Here is a 5063-nt window from a genome sequence, read left to right as displayed (position 1 = left end):
TCCCTCTTGGTGCGTCAGACCTAAGAAGAGAAGCCCTAGGACTTAAACCTGCAGGGAAGAGACGTCTCCAGGCCTGGCAGTTTCCCCCACTCACTAGGGCAGTGGTGGTGAACCTATGGCACGGGTGCCAGAGGTGGCACTCAGAGCCCTCTCTGTGGGCACGCGTGCCATCGCCCCAGCCAGGCCCAGACCATCATTAAAGTGTCGAATTCTCTGCCAAATACTTTTAAGTAAATGAAAGCCTTTGGGATTGCTTTCCTTACTTTGCTTGGATCATCTTAAGTTAATGTATGAGTTGTTTTTTTTTAAAGTAAAACCTCTGTATTCAGGTTAAATTGCCGTGTTGGCACTTTGCGATAAAGAAGTGGGTTTTGGGTCGCAGTTTGGGCACTCGGTCTCCAAAAGGTTCGCCATCACTGCACTAGGGTAAGAGCCAGTAGGGTGTAGTAGTTAAAGTGACAGCCAGGGACCTGGGTTCAAGGCCCCACTTTACCTTGAAGCATTTCCATCCCCAACAACTCTGGGCATTGGCTATTTGTGTGGCACCGAGGGATGCCAGCCTCCAGGTGGTACCTGGGGATCCCCTGGCATTACAGCTCATCTCCAGACCACAGACAGTTGCCCTGGGGAGAAAATGGATGCTTTGGAGGGTGGACTCTGTGCTCACAGGGTGTCTGTTGTGGGGAGGGGAAGGGAAAGGGATTGTAAGCTTCTCTGAGACTTCTTCAGGTAGGAGGGGCAGGGTATAAATCCAATCTCTTCTTCTTCTTTTCCCATATCCACCTCTCCTGTTCAGTGTTCCCTCTAAGCTGAGTGAGTGTGAGCTAGCTCACAGTTTTTTAGCCTCCGGCTCACACATTTTTGTGTTTGCTCAAGAAGGAGTGCTCCAGAGCAAACTAATTTATGCATTAGTCAAATCGCCCGCTCAGAACTTTAATGCCTGTTGCTCACAAAGTAGCATTTTTGCTCACAAGGCTCTACAGCTTAGAGGGAACATTGCGTTAGTAACCATACCACTGGGAGTTTTTGAAACAGTCGATCAGATTGGTTTCAATTCCTACCTCCTCTACCCTCCACCTCCGTCAGATCAGGCCTTTTGGTAAATAAATCCATGGTGTTCTTGTTTTTCCACTTGCAAGAACGGTTTGTCCCTGTAGCACATTCACTTCATATGCATGGGCTTCTCCTAGTGGCATATCAATTCCAGGCAGTGTCGCAAGAGGAAGAGACCTGCGTTTGATCCAGCGCCATCTTTGTTTGTTGGTCCCGACACACTTGTGTGAAACCCGATGCTTTGATTAAATAGTAATGGATAATGAAAAGAGTCCCCTGAGAGCGTGTCAAACTGACCCTGTGGCGGGTTGCCTTGGGGCCTGCCTGGCCATGGACAAAATTCCTTTGGCGTAATCCTGGCGAGGGCCGAATCTGCCTCTCCAAAGAACTGTGGACAGAGACACCCAGAAAGCAGAGAGAGGCACACCCTTTGCCTAGGCCAAAGATGTGCCCGTGAGGGTTTGTGGTGTAGATCTCCTGCCACAATATTCTGCTGAAGAGAAGCCAAAGGCTGCTGAAACGATGTGAAGAGAGCGAAAGGAGGGCATTTCTTAAACGGGGGATTCACTGCTTCAGGATGTGGTGACAGCCAAAAACTTTGGAGGGGTTAGCAAGTTAGACAGAGTCACGGAGGGACAGGTCTGTACATGGCAAGAGTCTGTGAAAGCTGAAAGAGCCTCCATATTCAGAGGCACTGTAAGCCCCATTCTGGCTCGGTGAACACCTTTCTGCCTTGCTCATGAGCTTCCTGGGCCACGTGGAAAAGGCACCTCAGACTAGATGCTTCCCTCGTCTGATCCAGCAGTTTATTTTTATATTCACTTGGCTACTGCAAGCACGGCTCCTTGGATGCGGCTAGCCAATGGTGCACTTTCAATGCCAAATACAGATTTCGGCATGTGTGGGCCATGTGAATGGCTTTCTTGCTGGCCTACTGTTTATCAGCTGTCCAGCTGGTCAGGAGCTGGATTTCAAAGCATTTTTTCCTGAGAAGTGTGTGTGTGGGTTGCTTTCATTCCCCCTCTTTCAAAGTCCTAGAGGTTGGGGGTACAGAAGAGACCATGCTGATTACCGCCTTCTTATTTCCTGGGAAATTCTTCTGACTTTACCCCCTTTTTTCCTGGTTGGGCTCGGGTGCCCTCCATAGCTGTACTAGAACCTCAAATTCTTTTTTTTTGGAAGCCCCCGGTGGGGTTTTTTTTTTATTTTGCAAAACTACAAAAACCACTACAGAAAATAGGAAGTGGAACTACATATACAGGAAATTCAACAGTTTTCCTTCGTAGTGCAGTGGAATCTGCTGCTGCAATCCAACAGAAGCAGTTTTCCCTGCACTGCAAAGGAAAACTGTTGAATCTGAGCTTCTAGTACAGCTACGGAGGGCACCGGAGCCCAACCAGGGGAAAAGGGGGCAACCTGCCTTCCCACGTAACTATGGTTACCAGCCTCTAGGTCAGTGGTGGCGAACCTATGGCACGGGTGCCAGAGGTGGCACTCAGAGCCCTCTCTGCGACTTTACCCCCTTTTTTCCTGGTTGGGCTCCGGTGCCCCCCGTAGCTGTACCAGAACCTTAAATCCAACAGTTTCCCTTCGTAGTGCAGTGGAATCTGCTGCTGCAATCCAACAGAAGCAGTTTCCCCTGCACTGCAAAGGATAACTGTTGAATCTGAGCTTCTAGAACAGGTACGGAGGGCACCGAAGCCCAACCAGGGGGAAAGGGGGCAACCTGCCTCCCCACGTAACTAGGTGATAGCTAGAGCTCTCCCAGAATGATCAAGTGGGTTTGGGGTCGCAGTTTGGGCACGCGGTCTCTAAAAGGTTCGCCACCACTGCTCTAGGTGGTAGCTGGAGCTCTCCCAGAATTATAACTCATCCCCAGACTACAGAGATCAGTTCCCCTGGAGAAAATAGCGGCCTCGGAAGGTGGACTCTATGGCACCGTACCCCACTGAAGTCCCCCCGGACTCCGCCCCCAAAACCTCCAGGAGTCTGGGGAGACCCGGCAGCCCTAGGCAACCTGCCTCCCCACGTAACCTACCAGCAGCCACGTCCCCAGCCCAGCATGCATTGCTCCTGCCTCTGTGAGTACTGGCCCGTGCTTCCCCAGTCGCGTGACACAACACTCTACCCGGTTCAAGACCAAGCCCCCGCGGGACTGCCCCTGCACAGCTGCATCTACACCGGCCGGAAAAGGCGCTCGGCCTGGGGGCCTGCTCCATTTCCCGTGTTAAAGGCTGAGGGAGGGCTGGTGGTGCTTTCGGCAAGACTGCAGGCAGGCCCCAGCCTGGGTCCGCGTGGCTGGGCGTTTCGTTGTCCACCAGCAAAAAATGGCAGCTTCTTCGTTCTGGGTGTGTGTGATGGTGTGGGCGTCGCTGGGATCCTGTCCGATCGCCTCAGGTAGGGCTGGGTCCGTTTCTTTAGCCCAGTTGGCACATCCGGAGGGTGGGGGTGGCGAGAGAGACAGTGCTCCCTCTCAACCAGTGTTCCCTCTAAGCTGAGTTAGTGCGAGCTCGCTCACAATTTTTTTAGCCTCTGGCTCACGCACTGTTGTCTTAGCTCAGGAAGGAGGGCTCCAGAGCAAAAGGATTTATGCAGTAGCCAAATCGCTCGCTCACAACTTTAATGCCAGCAGCTCACAAAGTAGAATTCTCACAATGTAGAATTTTTGCTCACAAGACTCCGCAGCTTAGAGGGAACATTGCTCTCAACTGTGGAGTTTTGTGAGCGAAAATCCTACTTTGTGAGCTGCCGGCAAGAGAGTTGTGAGCCAGCGCTTTGGCTGCTGCATACATTACTTTGCTCTGGAGCCACATCCTTCCCGAGCAAAGACAAAAATGTGTGAGCCGGAGGCTAAAAAAATGTGAACTAGCTCACACTAACTCAGCTTAGAGGGAACACGGGCGAGAGAGTTTGTTGGCCTGCCTCCGGCTAATTTCTACAAAAGCGAGGAGCAGTGGGGATGCCAGCCTCCAGGTGGGGCCTGGGGATTTCCCAGAATTCCAGCTCGTCTCCAGACGACAGAGAGAACGGCTGCTTTAGAGGGTGGGCTTTGTGGCACTGCACCCCACTGAGGTCCCCGTCTTCCTCCAGCTGCATTTCCCAAACCTCCAGGTATTTCCCAAACTGGATCTGGCAACCCGACCGGGATCTCTGCCGATGCCTTAGGGGTGGGCCTCCTAGGATGCCAGCCTCCAGGTGGGACCTGGGGATCCCCCGGAATACAGCTCATATCCAGGCAACAGAGATCTGCTCCCCTGGAGAGAATGGCTGCTTTGGAGGGTGGGCTCTCTGGCACGGTACCCCACTGAGGTCTCTGTCCTCCCCAGGCTCCACCCCCAAATCTCCAGGAATCTCCCAACCTGGATCTGGCAACCCTACCCCCCCAGCCATGGCTCGGGAGGACCTGGCGGAAGCCCCGTCCTGCCTGGCATTTCATGAACGGAGAGAGGCAGATCTTTGACCAGGGCTTCAAGGGGAAGGGATTCCAGGTGAAAGAGCTGGACCCAGGTTGCGCTGAGCCCTGAGACTTTTCATTTCAACCCAAGCTGGGCTTCCGTTTCAGTCCTTCCTTCTGCGTTGCTTCGGAAGGACTCCTCAGTCCCGTGCAGTGTTCCCTCTAAGCTGAGTTAGTGTGAGCTAGCTCACAGTTTTTTAGCCTCCGGCTCACACGTTTTTGTGTCAGCTCAGGAAGGGATGGCGCCAGAGCAAACAAATTTATGCAGTAGCCAAATCACCTGCTCACAACTTTAATGCCGGTAGCTCACAAAGTAGAAGTTTTGCTCACAAGACTCCAAGGCTTAGAGGGAACTCTGGTCCCGTGCCCAGGAGCTTTGTCTTTCTGGCTGACATTCACCGAAGCCAGGAAACAGAGGGAGGCGCTGTGTGCAGCGAGGCGGATCCGCACAGAGCACCCTGTTTCCTGCTGTGTGCAGGAGGTGTGCAGGGACACCTGGGCCCTGGGGCCGCAGCAAGGGCAGGGCTGAGAGTCAACAAGGCTGAACACCCACCCA

The sequence above is a fragment of the Gekko japonicus genome, unplaced genomic scaffold, assembly GCF_001447785.1.
Source record: "Gekko japonicus isolate JY-2015 unplaced genomic scaffold, Gekko_japonicus_V1.1 scaffold3213, whole genome shotgun sequence".
NCBI classification, from domain to species: domain Eukaryota; kingdom Metazoa; phylum Chordata; class Lepidosauria; order Squamata; family Gekkonidae; genus Gekko; species Gekko japonicus.
Note: the sequence above shows the minus strand (reverse complement) of the source record.